A 27,720-nucleotide genomic window follows, 5' to 3' on the forward strand; every position below is an offset into this window, starting at 1 on the left:
CGGATTGCAAACCCTAACTGTATAGAATGGAACGAACCAGCTATAAGAAAATAACCAAAACACAACATCTTTGAGATGGGAACCTGCCCTAGTAGCACGGTCGCATTTTTATCGTTTATCACCATGCCTGTCACGTTCTAACAAGTATGTAAGTGCGAAAGTGACGGGCATAGTGATAGTCGATAAAAATGGGACCGTGCTGAGCCCGCTGAGTAGGCATGACGAACAAGATGAAAGCTAGCTGGAGGCCTGAAAGCATCCTACAGACCCTACTCCGATCAGGGTGCGTAGCCAACATGCCAATCGTTTACGCTCTAGCGAACGAAACGCAACTGTCACTGTTGCACTAATATGGAAGAATACACCGACACAAAGGGGTTCGTTGTCATAGCGCAAACGATTGTGAATTATTTATTTTATTTAGGTATGATTTAGTACCTATCTGATTATAAGAAACTTCAAGCAGTCATTAGCCAACCGTTCTACCTACTTTATTATTTCTTACTAGAAACTTCAAATATTAATCATGTAAAGTAGGTTACTTCACCTTTAGTTAAATACCAAAACGCGCTCACTAACACGTTTTTTTTAAATCCTAAAATCAAAGTATGAATATCAGCCATTCAGCGAAAACATAATATATCATAGAATAATTAATTGGTAACAAATCACTCGATATCGTTCCGGACGACTGCATGTAATGCGATCATTTACCACAGGGATGCGGTAATGATTCAAATGATGCGGGCGGTGAGTGATATTATGTGACGTTATTAAACCTGAAATGAAATTAAAAAGAGTAAATGAAAAGGATATAATAAAAGTCATTTAGAGTTAAATTAAATGTACTCACCTGTCACTCGCGCTACACGCTGATTAACTTATCATGCGCCCACACTGACTTAATATAAAAGAAATAGACACACAAAGCAGAACAAAAACGTCAAGAAATGTGGATCCCAATGACGTTTCGCACCATTTGCATTTATGATAAAAACGCTTACATAAATATTGAGTCAAGATAAATGTTTCGTACAGAAAAGAGCTTAATGTCGTAAGCATTAAGTGTCAAATTTGCAAACATAAGCACCAACACTGTTAAAAAATTTAGTCCGATGGCACTAAACGTAACGTATTTACGTCAAACAACGTCAAACGAGAATAATGAACGAATGGAGTCACTTTGGTACACTTTAATATGTATTACTGTACAGGAAGACCAATTGAAGTAAGAAAACAAATTTAATTTAATCGGGAGCTCAAATAAAATTAATTCGTGGTTCAAATTCAAACAAATTAAATTTTTAATTCGTAAGTATACGTCTTTAAATACTAATTTCCTTGAAATAAATTCTACTTATTAAATAACTGTGTATTTAAGATCTACATTTACTCATAACACGGGTGCACGGGGACATTTAGATACTGATTGGATTTTTTTTATAAAGTCTACCTATACTTTATAAAAAAAATCCTGTGGTTGTCACTGTGTTCAGACAGGTTTAGCATTTACAGTTAGTCGATATAAGCCCTTATTGGTGGTGTATATGTCGGAAACAGGGAAATGGGCCGAACACACAAGTGCCGTTTTGCCTTGTTTAAAACTGCATCACCCCTATCTCTTGCTATAATTAAATAGCAGTCCACTTTGCACGTCGCATAGGTTTTCTTGGAAATCTTGAATTTAAACATAATATTATTTCTTATGAATTCCATATAAAAATATAAAAAAATATTGACCTCACATCGACTCATTAGATTTTTGTTCCTTGACATCCCTTCTTTGGTACTAACAAATTAATTTTATCAAAACCATAAAATTACCACCAGATTACATAAATTATGTAATGCTATCCAAAGAACTAACTGAAAGAAATACATTCCATCCTTTTTCCTTGTTTTATCATTGTTATTTTTACATATTTTAACGGCACATTTCGTAATTGTTGACAACTTCACATTTGAGCGTTTCAAACAAGACTAAACGAAAAAGTAATGCATGATCTGTTTTGACATCACTTTTGTGGGGCCATTTTTGGCGGCTGATTGGGTATCCAGTTCTTTATACTATATCAATGTGCGCCCAACACTCTGGAAGATTAACACTTCTCTCTCTCTTGATTATACTTTAAGTTTAAACCTAGCCTAAAGCTGCAACTTAGTTAATCAATTAACTTCATAAAATGAGTGACTTTCGCCGTCGCATTACTCATCCTCATCACGATTTGAACGTCCATAATGTAACTTCATAAAGATTAGCGTAAGAATAATTCATACTTACCTACCTACTATAATTTATCATTATGAAATAAATAAATAAACTAAAAAATCCATTACTCTTTTCCAATCCATTTATCTAAGTAATTGACAGCGCCCGTCGCTTATCGCTTAGGCGCAGCAGAAATGCTGTCACAGTTGTGCAGCCACTGTTACCATCCGAATGTCACCTTTAGACACATTTAATCAAAATTTCAGTAGCAAAATTTTACTGTAATTTCATCGTTTAACTTTTAAGGTTAAGGGTTAAAGTATAATTCCCAAGAATTCAACGATCCAACAAAATCGATTAACCCTTTTGAGGGTCTTTTTAAATAATACACCGCAACATTTTAAGCCCAAAAGGTCCGCTAATGAAAACCGCCGGATCAAAAGTTATACAAGTGTAAATGGTGCTTAATTTGTACGGCTGGCTGGAAAAAACGGGGCGCCTGTAAAGGGCTGTGCTTAATGTTTGCAGTTGTAAGCTGAATTTTAGGGTTTAAAGTTATAAATTAATCTAGCAATTTAGCTTAAAAGCCTGTGCTAGATATGAATACGCATTAATTAAAATATATGGAGATTATCCGTTATATTATGAATTTTTATCCTCGTGTGTTATTTGATTCAGATGTAAAAATGTATATAAAACATTTCGACGTATTGATTCTCATTGAACGATTTTTGACACTTTACATAATATTATATCATGTTTTGTTCTTTAGGATTTCTGTTTCTACTTTCTCTCTCTACATCTAGGTAACCTGCTTTTAGGTAACCAAAAATAACAATAATTACAATCATCAAATAATCTCCAGCAATCGCCACTTTACCCAACCTAATTAACTTTACCTAACTCAATTGGCTTCCAATCCGCCGCCATAGAGATCTTCACTTTCTCTTTCTCTTCTCTTTAATGTTCTTTTTACACCTTCTCCTTTATACCTCTCTCAAAAATTTCAATTTCTGGCTGAAGGCAGTGGCCACCGTTTGCGTTCGAGTGCGATTTTATCACTTGCCATCCCTCCTCACAAATCTCGAGGATACAACAAGTCCTTCGCAGTGCGTCCAGTGAAGCTGTGGAATGAGCTGCCTGTTTCGCTCAGCAGGCACAATCGGTTGCGTCGTTCAAGGAGAGGTTAAAGAAGCTATGGTTATCTGATTTGACTGTTTAATTTGTCAATATTTCTATTGTATAGTTGCATTATATTTTTCTAATTCTTTCCAATTTTTAGTGTATTTTCCCCATTCCTTTTTGTGTAATATATGTATGTTTTTCCTATAAATTGTGTATGTATTTATATCCTTTATCTTTTTGGTACCTTGTTGAACATTTTGCTGCATTCGTCACCCTCTTTTCACTTTCTCCTCTCATCTACTCAAAGGTTAACTGGAAGAGATCCCTCATAGGGATAAGTTCGCCTTTGTACTTCTCACTACTTGTATGTTATTTTTAATATGTCTTTTTGTACAATAAAGAGTTTACTACTACTACTACGAGTACTAATTAAAACACGACTGTACCAATGCCAGCCGTGTTTCCAATAACCAGTTATTGCGTTGAATCATTCGCACATGGACGTCAATTTGGGCGGGTGTACTAACAACACTATAATAGACCTTACGGCACAGGAATTAGGCTCACGAATGGTCATTGAATTGCGTCAGCGTTGGTAATACACTGGTAATGACCAATCGCGAGCGAGCGTTAATAGCCAATGAGGTTGTCGGGGCAAATCATTTCGTTATGTCGGCGATATTACCAGTACAGCGTGCAATTTCATTTAGCGTAAATGAAAAAGGGTTACATTCGTCTATATGTGGTAAAACTGGTTGAATTAGGCTATCGGTTCGTTATGACTTATGGCCCTATTCTTTTATTCAACACTTCTAATGTCACTTGACAGCATTCCGATTTTAGTCGCACTTTTGATATTTTGACATGCAATTTTGTATTTTCCAAACCTGTGGATGTATAAATGGAAATCTTGAATCTCGCATATTTGTCTACTTAAAAATATCTTTATCAAACCAGGTATGTACTTACGCAAACTCCATAACGCTGTTTCAATATTTGCCTATGAAAATACCTACCTACACTGATAAGACTACCGCCTACAACTTATCTGCTTTGCCTAAAGGTTGACTGTTAGAGAATGCCTTATGGCATTAAGTTCACCTTTTGTACAGTGTGTTTTCTTATGTGCAATAAAGATTAAATAAATAAATAAGAGTGATAAGCCTGCCCTTGCGCCTTAGCTAACAATGAATATTTGAATATGATATTTCACGCATACAAATCCCGGAATAGCACACACCGGGCTCTAGTCAATCCTTTTCTTACCGGTAATCCCGGTACCGGTAGTGGTACCGGTAACCGGTAATCGAGCCGTGATTTCCCCCGGGCGGAAGTGAGGGTTTTCGCACTTGGTTATTTTTTAAATTCGCATTTCTTGTGTGATCCCTATTTATTAGCTTGAGGCTGCTTTAAAGGATTGAATGTGTATGTTTGTTAGGAGTGAGTTTTGTAAATGTTCTTTCAAATGCTTTCGTGAAGTAGTTTGAAGCGTTTAAATAATAAGATTTTAGAATACATGCAGAACTTTTTTAGCCCGCCTCATCGAGAAAGCATCATTTAAAGCCCGCCTAATGATTCCGCCGCTACTGTAACGTAACGGCTCACGCAACCCCAAATACCTATTCATTATTATAGTTCAAATGTAAGTTCATTAAAAAGTATGACCTATAAATAAACCTGTACACTAATATTTTTGTACTAAATTTTAAATGGAAAAAAGACACTTGTGTGACAGTGACTAAGCTCCTCCAATAGCTAAATGGGACATATCGCCACCGACATCGTTACTTGTCACAAAATGTCCTTAGCATGGTCCCCACTTCTCATACGCGATACTCTACAATTTTATTGTTTGTTGAACAAACAGTTCCTATCCCATGTAAACCTACTAGGAAAGCAGGAAGCACCTACCTAAAATGAAAGCATTTGATGAAAGATTAAACTAGACTTTGATGAAAGTTTTGAAGGGGGTGGCTTCAAAACTTTCCCCGAAATTCATGGGAATATGGATTCCAACGTAGCATCAAAACATCACCGTTTATAATTTTCGCTACGCCGCGTAGCAGATAAAGTGCTACGAATGTTTAGTGCTACGATGCGAGTATGCTGTTCGGCCAGCTTCAAATGTTACAGAATATTTATTGTAGTTATAGTATTTTAGCAGCTTTCACTTTCCTGTCGACATATTTTTAAGTCCTTATATATTTTGAATTATAAACTGAGTTTTTGATTTAAGTTGTCTTTTACTATGATGTTGATGTTGCTTGGGTTATGTTGAGTTTAAGGTATAGGCGTTGTTAATATAATAAATTGTTATTATTAGAATTATGATAATACTCAAATAAAATTACTTAAAATCTTCCTACAAAACTAAAATTAAATAATTTATTTTTATATCACTTGAGAGAAATGTTTATTAATGCCTTTGACGAAAAAAAAAATACTATATTTGAAAGCAAGCGTAAATAAAATACACCCGTACACGTGTAAAACAAGCAAAAGAAAAGGAAAAGGCGCATTGAAACGCCGCCCGCGCCTTACCGCCAATCATCGTGACAGTTGCCTTCGTATTGACTCGCAACAAATTGTCACCTGACAACTTGTGTCGCTAAATAGGCTCCGATGTTTTGCTTCTTTGTTACGCGGTTCCGAACTCTGTTACAAAGGAGATAACCATTGTATTTAATTGCTAAAAGTGTTGCAAAAAATATTACTATTTTTCGGTTTTGACCGTTATTATTAGTAACTGTACCTACACTGAAGATTTTTTGGAGATTAAGAGGCTAAGGGCCCGATTCGAATTTTGTAATAGACATCTATTAGATATCTTTTAGACATCGCCAAGATACGATAACGATAAGTATGTTTAAGATCTAACCTGTCAAATTTGACATTTCCGCGATTCTGGAGATACTCTTGAACAATTTCCACAAGATATTACTTAGAGATCTAATTCACATCTAATAGATGTCTAACACGATCTATCGTAAAAGTGACATTGGTTGCCCGAATTGCGCTGCAAAAGAGAACTAGTTGAAATCTAAACTATAACGTATCTAGAATGGATCTAGTACGTGTCGTCTCTTGTGAATATGTTGAAGTTCGAATACGGCAGTAATTCTAACTTACAAAATGATGTCCATAATTTTTTCGGAGTTGAGCGTTATTGGAATTAAAGACGGATTTTCTTTTGTTATTTATAATTATATAATAAACCATCTGCTTGTGTGACTGATGTCAAAATGAAATAAATTTGTGCCGCGTCCGCGTTTAGTATCTATAAGTGAGCACAACGTGGAGATTATATTGTCAAATAAGTAGTTGGCCTAGTTCCAACACTATCTATAAATACTTGTGTCAACCCTCGTGGCTAGTAAAGGGGATATTCGGCATGCATGTACCTGCGTCAGCACGGACCCTTGTCACGGCTAATGGCCGGGCTCGCTGACACTGTAACTGCGAATACAGTTGTGTTGGAGCAATGAAAATGGGTAGCTTGGCAAGATTATTATGTTTAGACCTATAAATAGTTATGTACCGTTGCATCCGAAAATTATTTTATCGTATTTTTTTTTCGGTTAGATGGAATGACCATAGAGAAATGAGATAAAACAAAGTTCAATTTATATAATTTATTCTGACTCCGTAATTACTCACACTACAAGGTTGCAATCTACACTAATAATCACTCGTCACCGCCATGTCCATAATGCGAAAAATACGAACGAAATGAAAAAAAAAAACAATTGCTTTGTGAAACTCGTCATCATCTTCCCGGCATTTTGCCACGGCTCATGGGAGCCTGGGGTCCGCTTGGCAATTATTATCTGGAGTGTTATACTAAAACAAATGCTAGAATATTGCTCATTCAATTCAATTATGATTGAGGATTATTTTTTAACTGATTTAGGAGGAGTACAACCATACAGTTAAAAACATCTCGAACAGTCAAAGGAAAAATAATTACCTACCCTGCCACAAGGAACGGAGCTGGAGCCAGTTTTTTATTTATAATTTTAGTTATTGTGGTTATATTTTTATAAAGTTTATATTTTTATGCTTATATTACTTGTTTAGTTAATTAATTACACGGGTAATTTTAATAATTTCACACACTCGCCTTTTTATCCTCTTACGTTATGCATGCTCGGAATCGCAGTAGTAAAGGACAAATGTAAAATATTGATCAACTGTTTCAAAAATTAAAAAGGTTTTCATTCTGTCCTTTGTCGAGCAGCGTCCAACCAATACAACTAAAATACGCCGGGTCCCCAACACAACTTTCCAATTGATTCGTCGCAAAAACATTTCAATTCTAACTCCAGTGTAGCCTAGATATACATCTCAAATCCAAAACGTCATATGAAATCAGTTTTTTTTTAGGTAAGTAGCTGTATTGTTTTAGATATTAAAGTTTTATAGCTACGGTAAAATGCTGAACTAAACACGTAAAGCGAAATGCGATAACTTTAGTTTTACGGGATAATGATAAAGGTATTCTTTATATACTCGTAAAAAACGAAGAATAGGTTTAGGATAGTTTGTGCTGTTGGCTCTGTCTATGTGAAATTGATTACGTACTACCTTGTTCCTAGGCCGAATGACAACCCTAAAACAGAAAATATTGATATCTATACATATATAGAAAACACCCATGACTCATACATGCCCTTACCGGGATTCAAACCCGGGACCATCAGCTTCAAGGCAGGGTCACTCCCGATCGACAATTTAAAAAGTTCTTTTTATATTTAATACTAATAAAATATGTTTCAATAAAATAGCAGAACCGGATTTTGTAATATTTAATACTTATTCACCCGAAATATCAACTTACATGCCTTTCCTGGTCATCTCAAAGCCTTTGGCTGAAACCCTCATTACTGCTTTGTATGCATTTACGAGAGTTTTTTGTTTGTATGAACGACATAATTAAATGGGAATGGCGCTTTTAGTCAAAGGACTTCATTACGCTACACTACACTTAGGTAATTAGAAATACTTAGCTTATATTTTATAGCGTTAATTTGCGTGTCGCAAATTCTTTGAAGTTCACCATTTTATTATGTGGGTTGGTTTTGTGTTCCAAAATAAATCATATGCATGTTTTTAAACAACCCTAGCGTACAAGTGAATAATCAAGATCAAGTGCGGGTAGTTCGCAAAACCCGCGCAGCAAGATGTTGATACAATTCCTCGCCAGTCTGCCTGTGACCACGAACGTAATGTCACGTTCGAAACGTCAGGCCATAAATAAACGTAAGTCTTACGCGATAAGTCCCGTGGTAGTTATAAAAGGTAGTTTAAATCAATACATGTTTTTAAAGTTGTCACGGGCAGTTCAGTCTGCAGCAAAAGTTAATACGCGGACAATCGAATACCTGTTCGAAATGATGTTAACAGGCGTGTTCAGATCATTTTGAATACTTAACATGCTTAGTTACTTCTGCTGTTGACTGCTCTCTGGGTTAAATACGTCCCTATCTATATTATTAAATACTATCATGAGAGTAGGTACCTACTGGAACTAATTTACTGTTAATTAATTTAATGTTACTTCTATCCTGTTAATTAATTATTTACTTATTTTCAAAAGTCACAGTATGAAAATAAGTTTTTATATAATGTCGGATTATAGTCAAAAATACAGCTGTTAAACTTAGGTAAACCCCTCAGTGCGTGCTATTGGTCTTTAGGGGCCCGTTTCAAAATATTAAATTGACAATATTAGATGCACACTCACCGAACTAAACTTCTAATGTGATGGGACACGAGACTAATATTTTATATAAGTCGGGCCCATGGGACACTTATAGAAGGGCAAGGTACGTAGCTTATTGCTTGCATTGCCAGTGTTTGCAATATTTGATGAATAAGAATGACTTTGTATTCGTATATAATATGAAATATGAAGTTTTTATTCGTAAACAAACACAAAAAAATATATAAGAGACGTACAAAGAAGAAAGTGCCACAAAATTGCCTCGTTTCAGCATCTTGTTGGTGACTTGCAGCGCTGATCTTCCGATGAGACCATCATGTGAGAAAAATCACATCATTGTGAGAATTTGATCAACTTAATTGTTTTTAATAAATAAAGTAACTATGTAAGACTAACGCACTATACTTAATTGTGTTTTCTTATTGTTACAGGTAAAACTAAGATTCCATCGTCTACGGACCTCATTTTAGCTACCAAGGTAAAAGTTAGATGACCTAGTTTTAATTATAATTCATGATTTATTATAATAAAATAAAATTTTAGCTACACACCAAAGATGTTTTTCCCCTTTTGGTATTTAACAAATTACCCTGTTTTCGAATGAATGGTCTAAGTCTTTATTCATAAATTTGGGCATATTACAATGCACTTTTAAATGTCAAAAACTACTTACCACCGGTTCTAACCCTACACCACAGCCCTGAGAAGATAGCGGTGTAAGAAAGATTGATTGATTGATTTATTTATTTTATTGGTTAAATTTGTTATTTTACAAGTCAAGATCTTTACATATTTACGTAATGAGATTAAAATACTAATATTTACACATTTTTACATTTACAACCAAATCTTAAACTACGTAATTAATTCAACATAAATTTTTACAAAAAAAATGTATCAAGTCTTATAAATAAGTTCTTCCAGAAAACATATCAAAAATTATATGAAAAAAATACTGTTCTAATAGAATAATCTATATTGATTAAGAATCTATGTTTGTGCAATTACTGTTCTATAAAACTTGACTAATTTTTCTATTTTTAGACAGCTTAGGTATCTTGTTCATGCACTGTTGCTCATTCAACCTTCATTACGAAGCCAACCTAACCTGACTGTGCTGCCCCCTATTGTCGTTGTTACCCATATACCTATGTAGACACCCTATACGTCTAAATATACGTGTACGTATACATTCGAGACACGTGTGTTCGAATATAAAAAGTACATTGCTCTGACGTCCGAGCTCGTGAGTAAGGAAACGAGAAAGAGCCACATGTCGGTAAAAGTCCTAAACCGTTTATTTAACACTTTGACCGCCAAAGACGTCAACTGACGCGCGTGGCTCCAGCCCAATATCAACCGGCGTGCGTTCCGACAAAGTTCACGATGAAGCGCCGCACACGATAGGCGTGTGGTTTTCAAAGTGTTAATTTATCTCTGTCAAATGGAGTTAAGAATTTCGCAACTTTATGTAATATGTATCCGCTTAGTCACAAATATCACTTACCTATCTTCTTTAAATGGACCTGTTATAGCTGTGTACATAGGGTTACCAGATGTCAGGAATTTTGGCCTTTTGTTAGGAATGCGGACGGAACACGAAAATGTCAGGATTTTTTTGAATTCATAGACTTTTTTAAAGTAGCTTTTTATGTACTTAAATTAATCCAAAAACAGTGAATGAATAATAATAGATGTGTGATGTAGCCAGTGTGACGGTAACTATGATGGCGGCTTTGAAAATTGAAACATCACCATTAGTCCACAAAATTTATTAAAAAAAAGTCTCAAGGTCTGAGGTCTTTACGCCCGTATGGTTCGCTTCCGCGGATCGCTGGTACTCCCCTGGCCCTGGCGCTGGTGGTCGGCGCTGACGAAAGGTGGTGGAGGCCCCAGAAACGGAGCTTCACGTCTTCACAGGGGGTAGCCGGCCGGCGAGTAGGGTGTGGCACCTCGTCCTGGGCGCATGGGGGTGAGCCGTCGTGTGCTACTGGGGACGCAGGTCTTGCAACACGACGCCAAGAGTTTCAGTCTAATAAACGCACCCTGTGGATAAACGACCCGCATTAGATTGGGCTCCTCCGTACTTGATTGCCGTCGATGATGAGCACCGGGGAATAAGCAAAGCAAGGGGAAACCGCATATAGTTGGTGTAGGTGCTCAAAATCAGAACGGAGTTACAGAAGAAAGAATAAAATACAATAAAAGAGAAAATGTTCCATTACAATATTCTAAAAGAGGGTAGCCGTAAGTAGCATGACGCGGAAGAAGGCTGATGCAATACCTAGCTCGCATTGCGGCACTCTAAACACGAACAAGCATTTAACACTGTAAGCTTAACACACTATTCGATATCGCTAACTACTAAAATGTCTTATACCTAAAGGCGTTAACGTTTTAAAATGCATTCTTCAAAACTTACCCGTATATGGGGCGCGAACACACTTAATTTAATGTAAGAACATCTCAAAGACAACTAAATATGTAGTTGTGAGACAATACAAAAATCAATCTTTAAATATGGTCGGACGCGACCGGCGCGTGCGTCCCGACTCAACTGAATCAATAACTTTCGTAATCGCCCCCCTTCGCCCCGGCGGCTAGACATGAGTGTCACGACAAATATTCGCAAATCAGGATGTTTCTCAGGGAATTCAAAATTTGTTTCTGGTAACCCTATGTGTACACAACCATTCTTTGAGTATACATCATGCAACGGCAACGATTAGAATGAAATGTTTAAAAAACACACACTGCTAATCTTATGACGTAGACCATGGAGCACATCATCCAGCGGTGCCCACTCCGCGCATACTTGGGTAGCCTGGATGATCTGTTAGACTTGACGCTCGATGCTGTGCAGTGGTTGCAAAACTTGGGTGTTGCCTTATAAATAGAGATAATTTTGCCTATGTGACCATATCGCCATACGATTAAATAAATAAATGACGTTGCGTTTTGATCACTTAGCAGTTTGTTTGCTTGTGTACACGACGAGCAACTAGATGGAAACGCCTCAAACGCCATACGGTAGTAATCCCTTCCTATATCTGCCACATCTACGATCATTATGACATTGTTACTCTGTTTCGTTTCTTTTCTCATGTGGCCCGAGGCGAGCGCTGACACGAATGAATTTAACATCAACACGGCTTTTATGTAAATAACTTATATCTTCAAGGTCATGGTTACTCGAATTTGGACCTTTCGCTGTTATGATAAAGATGTAATTCCATTGTAGATGTTTGGTTTATACGCTGGAAGGTAGTTATTAGGGGATGTCGAATTTAAAGCATGTAACGCTATAATTATTTGTCTAATATGTCATTAGAACGGGTCGTAGTGGGTTGAAACGTTTAATAATTATGGGGTGTCTTATTTACGTATGTTAATGGATTCATTATGTTTGTATTCCGAATCCAGATCAACCTACCTACCAAGCGAGATATGACATTTATCGAATTTAAACTGTTATGAGACATACTAACGTTGAATAATTTTATTAATTTTACGGTTTAGACTCACTTGTGAGTCTAAACCGTAAAATTATTCGAGATATGACATTAGTTTTGTTAATGTTATATTTAGGTGGTATACAGTGGTCCTTCCATTTAATTGTAGCTTAGACTTGAATGTTACAGTATATTTAACTTAGACACCTGACAAACTAACCATTATAAATACACTACATATTGCCCGCGACTTCGTCTGCGTGGAGTTAGTAATTTGGGTAGCTTATTTTTTATCCAAACTGCTTTTTATCGAATCCCCGTACAAACTTCCACCTCACTTTTCACCCTCTTACAGGATGACTTCTGTGATAAAAACCCTATGTCCTTCCTCGGTACTCAAACAATCTCTATACCAAATTTCAACTAAATCGGTTCAGCGGTTTGCGCGAAGAGGTAACAGACAGACAGACACACTTTCGCATTCAAAATATTAGTATGGATTAAGGCTTTGTCACACAGGCGCGTTTTCCGGGCGGCGCGTGAGCGGGGCGTGACCGTTTTATATGTAAATGCGGCGTTTAGATTAATCAGATCTAAACATGATTCCCTATCTTTTATTTAACAACAAGAATAAAAGCTAGTCTAGAGCAGTACCTAATTATACTAATTATAGTAGCCGTAACAAATCTCGGCCAAACGACTGGATGAACAAGAGCTAACCTCGTTACCAACGGCTGTGACCGATTAGCGGGACGAGCTTAATGAGCAATCCGGGAAAAAGCCCGGGACAGAGAGGAAACAATGTGTATCTAGTAAGCTAGTGGACTAAAAATAATAAAAATTACAGTGTTAATGTATTAACATATGTTTTGTTGAGGAGTACAATCTACCTATATGTTTTTAATTATATTATTGAAAAACTTGTTTATTTGGATTACAACATTACACAATTCACAATATTCGTTTTTTTTTTCTTTTTTTCAAACTAATTTTTTTTTATTTCCTAGTAAAAATATAAATACGTACAAAAACTTAAGAACTAAAACCCCCCAACACACCAAAGGTCCCCATCACACTTGAAGCGTTACCCCGCTGTATGGCGATGGAGACCTGTTGGACAAGCCATGACTCAGAACGGGGGTCATTCCCATCGATTTAAAATACCCGATATTTTAAATCGATGGTCATTCCCCTTAATTATTTGCTCGTATTACAGGCCACACCCGCTATACTAAAGGAAACATTCTAGAAATTTAAAACTGCTTTATTACAACCAATCGACCAAATTCAGATTTATAACAGTTGAAATGGATTAACACAATTATTCATAAAATTTTACAAGCCTCAATTAGTTATTTTATCCCTTTCTTGCAAACATACAAGTCAAAATGACAGATTGAAACAAACGATTATTAATAGTTAATAGAGGCTTGTACAGAATTTTATGAATAACGCCAAAAGAGTTCATCAAAGGTTAAACTGCAAAATAATCGTGATTAATGTTCATGCGTATTTTATAAAACGTCTGAAACGAAAGGAGATACTACAATTTAAAGCTATCATACGTTATTATAAAGTTTACAAATAAATTTCATTTAATTAAAATCACTTTATTCAAATTGTATATTTTACAAAATTGCTAACATGAAACATAACAGACAGTTTATAAACCACTTTGAATATAAATGTTTCGAACTCCCCACCGCTGTCCGCTTAACGTAAAAAGTTGAGTAATTTATTAACAAACGCTTGTTTGGTCAAAACCAGTTAATTATACAATTTGTGTATAGTTTAGGAGTTTGTATTTATAAATTTTATACTAATTAGATGCACGGCGAAACTTCGTCTTTGGTCTATAACTATAAACACTGTTCAGTTTTGTTTTGGTATACAAAATTAACAAAACACAGGTTTATGAGAGGAAATCATAGACCGTTTTATAAATATATCAGCTATTTAAGTACACGTGAGTTCTTCTAAAAGCCATGTTCCACAAACAATCAATGTGGCGAAAGTTAAAGAAATGGTTTTATGAGGGAATCGTGTGGAAGATCGTAAAGTGAAGAGATTTGGAAGGCAATCTGAGGTAATGCCTGTAATCCGTGAGTTTCGCTGACTTTGGCTGTCGCCCGGGCCTGTGTCACCAATGGCTACGCGAACGCGGGAGAACGAATCCTAGCTGTACTTCTAGTGTAAATTTCATTCGATAGCGTAACGTGACGTACCTACGCGTTTGCGTTTCAAGTGTTCGCTGTTCAAAATCCCATACAAAATTAGACTTAAAGCAATCGAGTACGTCACGTCACGCAATCGAACGAAATTTACACTGGGGGTTTAGGGGAGTCACAGCGAAAACTAGAATTCAAAAACATTTAAAGTAGAGATGCCACGAATGTTCGGCAACTATTCGGTATTCGGCCTATTCGGCCACTTTGCCGAATATTCGGTTTCCGGCCGATAGTTGCCTACTATTCGGCCGAATACCGAATATCTGTTGTACCTACTTAAAAAGAAAAATTGCACAATAAAAATAACCAAAAACTATGTAGGTATATTTAGAATGTGTTCTTGGAAAGTTGTTAAATACGAAGACTCTTTTTTGAGCATTTGTTGATAAAAAACATTTTATTTTTATCATGAGTCTATTCTGTTTGACTCTATTTGTTAATGCTGTTCAACAAAAATATATCTTAGCTAACGTCATCTAACTTCGAGCTTTGTTAGCGATCAGTTTTCATAATAATTGTGGCTCAAAATGTTCGCATGTCATGCCGAATATTCGGTATTCGGCCGAGAGAGGGGCCGAATATTCGGTATTCGGTCAAAACATTGACACTGAATTTCAATTTACTAGTAACTTTTGTTTACATACTTAGCAAGTTCTATTGAATGACACTTTACTGCCTCTCAGTCGTTGGAATATACAACGGTTTGCGGTTGTAGCCCACTTCTCGGTGAAACAGCAGCAAATGTACGATTATCGTAACACGAAAATAATTGCAGGTAGTATTTTATGATAATTAGTACATATCACGCGATTTCTTGGCCAAGATCGTATAGTAACACTTTAAACTCTCGTGTTTTATACACATATTTAATTTTATGAACAGGTCTACCGCGATATAATTTCATTGTTTTTACTTTTTACCTTAAATTTCAGGGATAACAACAATTAAATTATATCGTGGTAGACCCGTTCATATAATTAAATATGAGATCGTAAAACGGTAAATGACCGTTGTAGTTGCGAAATCTAACAATTATGAGTACTTAACCCGTGGAGCGCCCAGAACCCAGAATAGTATGGAGTTAGTATCACACGTGTGATGCTAGGGCGATCCACGGGTTAATAGCAGTTCGACTGAAACTCCCATTCACCCTCGTTGTTCAAGCGATGGGAATGGCAAAAGCCAGCCGCGGTCAAACTTGGACGGCGAACCTGTCGGTAAAGTACCAATATCAAACACGTTCAAATTTGGATCGTCGATCATCGGTGTTAAATACGTCGAGAATGGGGTCTGTTCATGTGGGTGTATGTGTAAAACTTAAATGTGTTAAAATAATGTCTCTGTGAGCTGTAGACCTCGCGTCAAGCTTAGAAAATGTAAAAGTGAATGCCAATGACCGCAATTTGGAAACTTTTTAAAAACTGAATCGACATTTTTTTTTATTTAATCATAAAATCTGGTCACAAAATTTCACGAGAATCGGTTAAGAATTGCGGCCTCTAAAGGAGAACATACGAAAGCAAAATGTCCGAGTTAAAACCGTTCAACTAAATACCGAGAAGCAAAAGGATTATAGGGTTTTTCTACCTTGACCGTACTCAACTATCTTATTGCTGTAATATGCTAGATAATAACTGCTCGTAAGGTATTGTCACAGACAAGACATCCTCTAGACTGAGCATAGTAACGCTACCCCCTCTGCCACAAATATACGGTAGTTTTACTCCATCTTCGAGTTAAGTGTCAGAATCCCGTGCCGTGATTGGTCCGTATCTTTGAACGGACCAATCACGGCACGGGGATTCGCTCACCTCGTCCCCCGCACCCCAGTATTTTTGGCAGCATCGGTTTCATGAAATAATTGCTCTAAACTCCGTCTAGAGGATTACTAGTCTATGGGTATTGTTGACAAAGATGTCATTCTGATAAATCAAAGGAACCTCTATGTGATTTCCCCATTCCAAAAACAAAAAGATCCACCCCAAAACAAAACAAAATCGGAACAAACGAATCGTTTCCCTAGTAATCCGAGAACAATAAAACGAACTGCTACAAAGCTCGGTTTAGTATTCAGAGCATACCTTTCAGCGTTCCCTCCATTTCTTTAGGCCTTAATGACTTTCTAATCTCCTGACTTGTGGAATAAAATACAACAGAATTAGTAAGTTTCAAGCTTTAAAGACTTAAATTTGTTTGACTGATGGTCATTATGGTACTTTATCTTTATAATTGGCATTAATTTGCTTTTGCGTTTTGAATTGTAATTCTTTTCAAATTATGGAACGAAACTTGTTTCTTAATTACCTACATTAGGTATTATAATTATACAGGAAAAACACTTTAACAAAGTCAAATAGAAGTCATCATAGCTTTCGCGGCTAACGCTAAGTACTTATAACATTAACTATAGTTCGTTTTTTTAGCATTAGAAATTAGGTAAACAATCTTGATGTGTCTTTTAATTGAAAAACACATTTAAAAAATAGTTACGGTAAATATGTAACAATTATGAATCTAATACGATCTTTTGATAGTCTTCTGCTTTTATAAGTAATAGTTATTGATTTTTAAAAAGTGTTTTTCAATTAAAAGACATGTCAAAATCGCTTACCTTCTTTCAAGTTCTTTCTAATGCTAAAAAAAACAAACTATAATGGACCCTGTGCGTTTCATATCGGTTTCGCCAAAAAGAAAGAGAAAATGAGACAATTTAAAAAAGCAATAAATAAAAATAACAATTGCTTAGTGTTTAAACTTCTTGATTTTCATCACATTTTCAGTTTTACCCCCGTATTTATTGACGCTATATGTCTTTAAGGCCTGACAAAACAAGAAAAGTAAGCAAACAGATTGACTGTTTGTTTGTGTAGGATCAGTTGTCTCTGCCGGATTCAGCCGGAAAAATAAATAATGGCTGTAAGTCTTTTTACAGTACATATGGGGCTACTTTTCCGCACTAGTGCGTAAAATAGCACTTTTCGTGCGTATGTCGAAACTTTAAAGTGCCATATGTACTGTAAAACATTGTTCGATACACGTGCGAATAGGTAATTCGCAACTCGTGTCGATTTAAAACACTCCCTTCGGTCGTGTTTTAATTTATCGCCACTCGTTTCGAATTTCCTCTTTTTCGCACTTGTATCGAAAATAACTATTACATTTATTTGCTCGTAAACTTCATAAATATAAAATAATTCAGCTTTCGTGTACAAAGAATTTCCGTTAAACATCATCTTCTATTTTTTTTCATAATCAGGATTTTTACTACTTACTCTATACTATAAGTACATACTGATTATTAGACAGCTTTTACTGCAGTGTAGAGTGCCAGTTTTGGAAGAACATCTGGCTTAAATTATGGACTTTTTCAACTTCGGTATGTTAAAGGATTTAAATAAGCAAAATTTAAAATTAAAAACAAACAAGTAAAACGACTGAAAGACTTTAATAGGGTAAAAAGTACATTTTCCTTTTCCCATTTTATTTGGTTAAGAGAAAATATTACTTATCATTCCATATTTCCCTATTCCAATTCTCCAGCGATCTAATACAAACAACAAAGCAAACAAAGTTAAAACGGAATCAAAGCAGCAGCGCTGGTGGGGAGCAAACAAATAAACAAACTAATGAACGCTGCTCGCTGAGGTGGAATCTAGGGTTGGGCTAAGGCTTTCGGCTTATTACCTGCCAATTCGTTTTCGGCCAAACTGGAATAACTTACAATGTGCCTGCTTGCCCAGTCGGTAGTGACCCTTCCCACGAAGCTAGACGTCCGGGTCCACAACTCCACATCCTTTTAAGAACTGATTAGAATCGGCGGAGAAAACGAAACACTCATACTCATATTCAGACCCAGACCCTGCGGGCTCAGCACGGTTCCATTTTTATCCACTATCACTATGCCCGTCACTTTCGCACTTACATACTTGTTAGAACGTGACAGGCATGGTGACAAACGATAAAAATGCGACCGTGCTACTAGGGCTGGTCGCACCCATTGTAGGCATCTATAATTTATCTCGCACATTGTCTTCTCAACTACCAGCTTTATTTTTTCACGTCGATCGTACCATTATAGTTTTATTACATACATAAGTACATAACATAAAATCACGCCTATTTCCCGGAGGGGATAGGCAGAGACCACGGATTTCCATTGCTACGATCCTGACATACCACTTTAACTTTCACAACATTCCTCATACACGCTCGCCGGTTAAGGGTGCTCTTGACCTGGCCTATTTTTAGGATAGTTTTATTAGCCGAAAATAATCAGCCGAATATTCCGTAAGTCCGACTCTAGTCGCACCAGGTACGATCGCTTTTGTTTTGCTCCTCTATTGATGCTTCGTTCGCTAAATGGACGATGGTTGCTTGCGTTGGCATTGATTGCGATTTTGATGTCCTGTATTGTTCCTTATTGAACAATACTATTCGTGAAACCATTTAGAAAATACCTTGCCTACTTAATAATGGCGCCACCTTTACGTCTATCTATAAGAATATTTCGGAATGATGAACTGGAATCTTATTTTTTAAACACAGACGAGATATGTCCTAAGAAGTATATTTTTACTTACTCCACGTTTGACCCCATGCTGCACATTTTGCATTAACCGAAATTTGAAATCTATTTTTGGGAAAAGTAGAGATAGACTTTTTCCATTTTTTCCTTTAATATAAAATTTGGAATATCGCTCGCAGACGTATCTGCTAGATAAAAAAAAATTGTTAAGTAGAGATAATCTAATAGCCACCGGGAAATCACTTGTTATCCGCGAACATTTCGGTGCCATCCATGCAACCATTCACTCAACAATCAACTGATGCTCCTATTCCGGGTGTTTTCACTTTTTCGATAGATTTGCATAATTTCATCGTTTTGGAAATAGCTTCTAGAAGCGTAACTGAATTTTCCAAAGCTAAAAAAAGGATTATAGCATGATTCAAACAACACCTAACTGGTGCCATTTGAGTTTGATATTTTCATAACGTTATTGATTTTCCTAGACTTATATTGGCTGGGATATGAACCGTGATACCTTTTCGATATAAGTCTAGTGAAACTAATCGTGAATCATTCAAAACTGTTATTGTTATTGATTTGTTTGATGATATTGACTTTTCCAGGCCTATATGTACCTAATTTGCTCAAAAAATCCAAATAACCTGATGTTTCAGGAAAAACCTACGTTGATATGTACGCTGATGACCTTAAACCTTACGGTGCCATCTATGAGACAATTCGAACAACAGTCAACTGTTGCTCCCTTCCGCCTGAGTCCACATCGCCGCACACGACACCGCCTATTGTTATTTGTGCTATTGTTCACTCGATTGACTGCTTACTTTTGTTTGTGTTGGTTTGTGGTGATACTGGTGATATATATATATACTCAAAACAATCAGAAAACAACAAACATCACACATCGACAATTGTTGCCTACTTCCAGCTGAGTCCAAATAACCTATCCGCACACCCTGACATACATTCCCATAATTTCAATGACATTCTTACATTTTATATGAAAACGGCTTACAATATTTTACAGCGTGATTCAGAAAATATAAGCGGATATAACAGCGCCATCTATGATACAATTCAAAGAACAATCAACTGTTGCTGCCTTCCGCCTGAGTCCACATCGCCGCACACACGGCGCTGTCTATTGTTATTTATTTTGTGCTATTGTTCACTCGATTGGATGCTTATTGCTTACTTTAGCTTATATTGATTTGTGGCTGGATGAGAATGTATATAGGTATGTTTTGCAAAGTTTTTCAAGTAAAAATACCTACATAAAATACCTACCTACCTAATTTATTACAAACATTCAGTAGGGTTTAGTTGGTCGGGTTTTTGTCTGTCATCATGCTTGTCACGTTTTAACAAGTATGTTAGTGCGAAAGTGACGCTTGACATGACAACACTAGAAATCACGACTAGACAACGGCATTTGAACTTAAATACATAAGTATTTGGATTTCGATTTGGTTTTGATTTTATATTAGGGACCCTATATTATATTCGTCGATACAGGAACGCGGCCTTAAACCGGCTACTTATTGTAACATAATATTTTGATGCTAATTCACGCACGAAAGCTTTTTATACCGATACAAAAATTACAAAACCTTGGTTGTAAAATAATATGTTCAATGAGAAATGCGTATTTCCATTATTATTCGAGAAATAAATCTGAAGCTGAAACATGTACCTAGCCTGATTATAACTTTGTGACACCCAGAACCTTCTAGAGTCGACAATAGCGCAACGAGTCTGTATTCGTAGGTATCCATTCTAATTTCAACTTTAAAACTTATGTGATAAAGTTTACATTGGAGACATGGTGATACATTCTTCTTTTGTTTTAGATTTAGACTTGTTTAGAAACGTTGTTTGCAATTTAAACTCTAATACGTCTCCATTGCATCTAAAATGATATTACCTACTTTTTACAGACGGATTTTACATTTTCAAGACGGAGCACTTGTGCAAAAGCACTATTTTGCTTTATATTAGAAAAGTTCAAGACGCGTGTGTTGGAAGGGGCGTGTGGAATTTCAATGCGATTTCTCATATATTGTTTGCAACGAAAACATAATTAGTTTTGTTTGTAAGGAAAACTATTTCCATTACACATGGCTTCTCTAACGATAGTGTTAAGTCTCAACGTGTTCCCAACGTGGATTCAGATTTCCTCAAGATTGTTTTCTTCGCTTATTGATATTTGTGACGTTATCTATTAAAAGGGACCTTATTGTCGATGGCGCTTACGTCATTCATAATGATGCTCCGATATAAATACAATGTCGTCTGACGCTGTGCGGCGTAAGCGCCATCAACAATAAGGTCCCTTTTCATAGATAATGACCCATTTATCACATAATACGGTCACTACTATACCTATACGTACTACATATAGTATTTATATCTATAATACATCTGTACGCATATGATGGTCGTTATTGTCTACGTGACAACGTGATAAAACGGTATCCGTCACTCAATCGCGCTGTGTTAAAAAGTGACGGTTATTTTGTCACGTGGATATAATACGCCTGCTGCTCAGCCAAATATTCTGATAATCTAAGAGGTATGTCTTGCCGTTTTAAAGTTGCCCATCTACCCGGCCTGGGGTTAGTCTTCATTGTCGCACGTGGTGAGACGTGAAGGACGCATTGGCTGTTATTGATGGCTAGGTACAAACATGTTTTCTTCGATAAGTGTTAGCTTTTTTAAAAATTTCAAGTACTTATAAGACTTATTATAGGCACCGGCTAAATAGTCTAGGCGAGGCAGAGTTTTAGGAATAATAAATTTTCAATACAACTTAAAACCATTTAAAAAGAGATTTTTAATTTAGCCTTTAACTAACAAATAAAGAAGAATAAAGAATAAGGAAAAAATTGGGCCTATAGTTCGTTTTTTTTTAGCATTAGAATAAAGGTAAACAATCTTGACGTGTCTTTTTATTGAAAACCACTTTTGAAAAATAATTCACGGCAATTATGTAACAATTATGAATCGTATACGATTATTTACATTATTTTGCTTTCATAAGTAATAGTCACTGATTTTTAAAAAGCGTTTTTCAATTAAGAGACACGACAAGATCGCGCAGTCTCTTTCTAATGCTAAAAAAACTAACTATAGAATATGTGGTTATATCAAAAATACGTATCAAAATAGATCATAGCAACATGCCAGGCAGAATCTTGAGTTAATCCCCACTTGCATCAGGATCTGAATCTCGCCTCGGCGCGATTAATTTTTCAGCCGGGCCGGCTCAACAGGCTGAGCCGCGAATATTAATTGGGGAATTACTCACTAAATATGTTGTGACGCGTGCGAAATGCGTCTTTAACTTACGAAACTGGAAAGTTATTGGAATAAAACATGAAATTCGTTTTATTTTACACACGATGTAATTTAGCTACAAGAGCGTAATTCACTTTTAAAAGGTTTTCATACGGCAAATGATTACGTAGGGACATACCTAATTATAACTTGTTACAGTTATTATGATGACGTCGCGTTTGCGGCAGTACCTAAGTGCGACGTTTTGAATAATAAAAACAATGTAGTGATACATTGCGTGGTGATTTTTTATAAAGAGAATGACGTTCGTATTTCTTTAATAAAACATGTGGAAGTTTGTTCATTAGGGCCTTTACTAACTACCCTTAAAATATACGGTCATATCAAAAATACGAGTACACGCTGTAGGTCTGTTAAATGACATCCATATTAGAACTTTAAGATAGGTAGTAGGTACGTCAAATATTAGATATAGAAACGATATGGATCGGATATGTCAGTATCCGTTCAAAGAAGTATGAAAAATGTCGTTTTTCAAACAAAATCGTCACTTTTGACACTTGTTTGACACTGACATATCCGATCCATATCGTTTAGTATATCTAACATTTGAAGTATCTTAAAGTTCGAATACGGCTGTGACAGCTCTAATCATTTTACTAGGCTCTCAAGTTGTTTAAACCTTTAAATAAGCTAGTCCTTTTACGCAAAAACACAATAGAAACCAACAATCTCTGTCTGAGACCAATTCCAAGAGTCATTTCTAAAAGCGGCTCCTTATTTTGCCCACTTCGATACAATTTCGCCCATCAAAAGGCAAACTCGCCCATTCCCGCTAACTTTTCGCCTTTCAAAGACTCCGATCGTTGACTCGGATTTATTCAGTAACTTTTGACTTATTCCTTTAGTTGAATTATTACGAATAATATTACTAACTTCACTTGAAAGGACTTAGGCACCGCAAAGCTTTATTGAATTTTGCCGTATTTAGGTAGGGTTGCCTTTCGTCGGATTTCCCCTGATATGTCAGGATTTTTGATGCTTTGTCAGGAAAGTGAAGGGACTTCGTGACTGTCAGGTTTTTTTAGAAACCTTAACTAATTACTAGAAACTAGCTAAAAGTTTGAAGAGGACAGACTAAAGGGAATGTTGTGCTCTAGCTACAATTTTCGTGGCAAAAACGAGTGCTGATAAAGTTAAAAGATTTAAAAAAAACTTCAAGATATGGAAGTGGTGATTTTTGGTTTTATGACTTTCCACAAAATGTAGGTAAGGATTTTAAGGTGATGTCCGGATTTTAGTCAGAATATTCCGTTCTACATATGGTAGGTAACCATGTATGTAGGTTAGGAACTGTCGTCCGCACTGTTAGCTGACAATAATTAAACCTTATTACAAAGAAATAAGAGCCAATGTTCAGTAAAGAGTGTTGCTATTAGGATATTCAAGACATAATATTATAGTTTTTGATAAGGTTTGCGGTTTTATAAGTTCACTTGAACTATGAATACTTACTTATTTCTTAGCTTCTTATACTTTTGTCTTGTTGAATACTTACTAAAATTTAAGATAGAGTAAAACTAAAACTTCAGTTTGTTTGCTGTTGCGTGGTTTTTTTGTTCAAGAAGTTTATATTACTTATTAAGTTTTAACAGTACCAGTACCAGTAGGTATTTCTGCTGTTATTAACAATACTAAAAACAAAGTACTTAGTTATCATAACACCAGCCACAAAAGAAGTAGGTATGTCTGCTTTAACAAAACTAAAAACCACCATTTTATTTATTTCTTTAAACTTTATTCTTTATATTCTTTAAACGGCGGACTATTCTTGCCCTGCTTTGGTGTCTAATTCAACTTTAGCCCTTCGACGGTCCAGATTAAAAAAAAATACACGATTTATGCTTCAAGTCCTCAAAAATATGCATAACAGCTCGGCCACGACATTATACGACTTGCGACGGCGGCAGCGACAACCATGGGGGTGTGAACGAAAGGTCCCATCGCTGTGTCTCGCTCCAACCTATGGTTATCGCTGCCGCCGTCGCAGTCGCTAAAGCAGTAAGCCGAGCCGTAAGAAAAAAATACCTACAATAAGATGATGTTATTGGATGGTAATTGCCGTATAATATATAAGTGTGCCCACTGTGCCCTGTAAATAATTAATTAGGAAATGCATACCAAGAAATCATAAGTTTTCCGGCTCGCTTTACCCCCCTTACACTATAATCTGGCTCTGACGTTCTCCCATCGGCGTCGGCGATCAATTTCCGACCGTCGGATAAGACGACAGGCTGCGATACGTCGTTAATTGCGGCCGTCCTGACGGGACGGCAAATATTGGTGCGTCAGTCGCACGCTTGGAAAAACGTGATGTCTTGTAATGTTGTGAGAGGGTTCAATTAGTTTAGTGATAGCAGAGGATTTCGATTATAGTTTTTCGCGGTAGGTAGGCCCAAAGTTTAGTGATAACAGGTTCTTTTTTCACATGCCCGTCGTGTCGAGACGGGAAAGTCTATTGGAGCGTCAGTCGCACGCTTACTCGCTGGAAAAAGTAAACGATATGGCTTGTAATGTCGGACTCTATTAGTTTATTGATAATGATAATACTCAAAAGTGTCATTCGATGCAACTTGCTAACTATGTAAACAAACCGCCATATTGAAATTGTCTCTGAATGATGAATTTACTAGTGATTTTTGTTTACATAGTTAGCAATTAAGTTCCATGGAATGACACCAGGTTTTTTATGCGGAATTAGTATTATACATGCTTTAAATTGCACATTACTTATAACAGTTATAACTTATAAAAGAAACTAGATCAAAGCTGTTAATCTCATTCTCACTGGTTTTAGTTTTTACATAAACTAATACCGAGAAATCCTGGTTTTAAAGATCACTATATGATTACACCACAACGCAATAAACTTGAAGCTATATTTATTAAAATAGGTCAATTAAAAGTTGAATTTCAGCTACAATTTCAGCTCTTATCCATTTAATGGTGGTATGGGCGGGGGCGGGTCGCATGGCACACATCGGGGCCCGTACTACGTTTAATTTAAATTCTGTTCCCTAAAGTTCCACTGTTCCACTTAGCGTGTAATTGGTGACGTTTGGAGACGAATTTGGAGCGCTATTGTTTCGAACGAGAAACGTGAGCTGGCGCGTGTTTCGCAAATTTGACAATGGTCACCTGACAATGACATCGTATACATTTCTGGGTACCTAGTTACCCTAGTTCACTATTGTACTAATCACTAAAAAAATTTCGTTGTAATTAGTACCATAGTGCACAGACATAAAGTTCTTATTACAACCAGATTTTCCGCGTAATTAGTACGACTGTGAACTAGGGTATCGATTTATGAATTTGCACCCCCATGCTTACTCTCTTATTGACCTTGTGGAGGCCATTTATATACGCCATTTACAATCGTCCAGAGTGTCTAGACTACAAAAGTAATAACATTAGTTCGAGCGCTAATACGCATTAATATCGTATGTAATTGGTATAATATTTCGAAATATTCACTAATAGCAGATTTGTGGGCAAATTTGCTCCACCACACAAGATAGTGGTAACAGACGTAACAGCTATAAAACTCATTCGATTGTTAACCGTATTCCCGCGCAGCAAGTTCCAAATTCAAACTGTTTTTAACGGCTGTTACGACTGTTATACGTGGTAGGCTGGTATTGCCTACAGCTAAAACTAGTCTACCTTTCCCAAACAAACGCCCAATCACTGTCATCGATACAAGCCTAACTAACCTATTCATAAATTCTACGTAGCACGCTTCGAAATTCGTCTATCTCCATCTCTATTACTCGATATATATAGAGATGAAGATAGACGATGTTTGAATTTCGATGTTCGCTATTCCTATGCCACCAGAACTAATAGGTATATCCAATATAAATGTAGATATATTTTTTCTGAAACGCAATACCACGTTGAATATGAATAATTTAATTGGTGTATTCGTATAAACCTTGTTAACTGAATATTTCATTCGAATAGGTATTTTAATAAAATAAATAATGAAATACCGCGTGTATGTTGCTCTAACTAAGTAATTGTTTGAACCTGCTGACTATTGAGTACCTACAGTTTGATTTCGAGATTTAAATTTTACTAGGTATGATAGGTATCACTAATATTCGATTCTTTTCCGTAAAATTATTTCAGAATTTAGCAGAACCTGTTCAGAATTCTTGGCGGTTTTCTTCAGTGAAACTAAATTGCGGTATACTTGAATTCAGCAGAAACTTTGTCAAAACTTAAAATTATTTTCTGGTCAAATTTGATTTTGGAAAGTTATCATAAAAACAATATACGTTATCAAAGGCTTAGTGATCAACAGCCTCAGTCAAACATCGATATCTCAAAGGAAGTTTAGTCAGACGAACTGAAACAGAATTAATTCCGACGATTAGATACAGCAACAGCACAGTCCGCTCTGCCTGTACGCCCGCAGCCATATTGTTTGGACAATAACCGATAAATCTCAAAGAGACAGTCGCAATACTCGCAATCCTCCGCAGCCGGTGTTCGTTTATCAAAACATTTCCGGAGATAACTTTGGACCGTTCTTCCTATCGCTTTGCGAAAGCATCGTCACTGGTAAACCAGTAAAAGTAGAATCTCTATTCACACATTTATCAAGGATCTCGAGGTAATCTTTAAGCTGGATTGTTTAAAGCAAGCAACAAAAGCATTGTCAATAACAGCACAGGTTTTCGCAGTCCTTAATGGTAGTGCTTTATAAAGACTTAGTCTGTGTCAGATCTTTTTCTCGTGACAGTGACAGATGTTTCACAAAAACCAATGAACTTAATACTTTACGGGACGGCGTGAAAGGGTCTTTGATACTTCAAAGGGACACTAAATATTTGCTTAAACTCGTCGAGCGAGGGACTGGTCCCTTGCCTGTTTCTATTTACGTACCTTGGCCTCACAATCTCTTATTTATTAATCTTGGTCCCTGTTGGATATAATTTAAACGGTCTGCGAAACTGAATAATTAGTCTGAAGGTTGGAAGGTTTTTAACTAAACGGGGAAAAAATATAGTTTTCTACTTTGAAATATAATAGTTATGAAATTAAAGGTTATCTGTTTTTAAAACATGTAGCTGGAATTTGTAGCTAAACCAATC

At 36.3% G+C, this 27,720-nt stretch overlaps 1 protein-coding gene across 1 annotated transcript in view; it reads left to right on the plus strand.

Moving 5' to 3' along the window:
- LOC134651660 (syntaxin-binding protein 5-like) overlaps positions 1 to 27,720 on the plus strand; it is a 376,139-nt gene that overhangs the window by 219,852 nt on the left and 128,567 nt on the right. The gene's annotated exons all lie outside the window — the stretch shown is intronic.

This window comes from Cydia amplana, chromosome 10 (assembly GCF_948474715.1).
Source record: "Cydia amplana chromosome 10, ilCydAmpl1.1, whole genome shotgun sequence".
NCBI lineage: Eukaryota > Metazoa > Arthropoda > Insecta > Lepidoptera > Tortricidae > Cydia > Cydia amplana.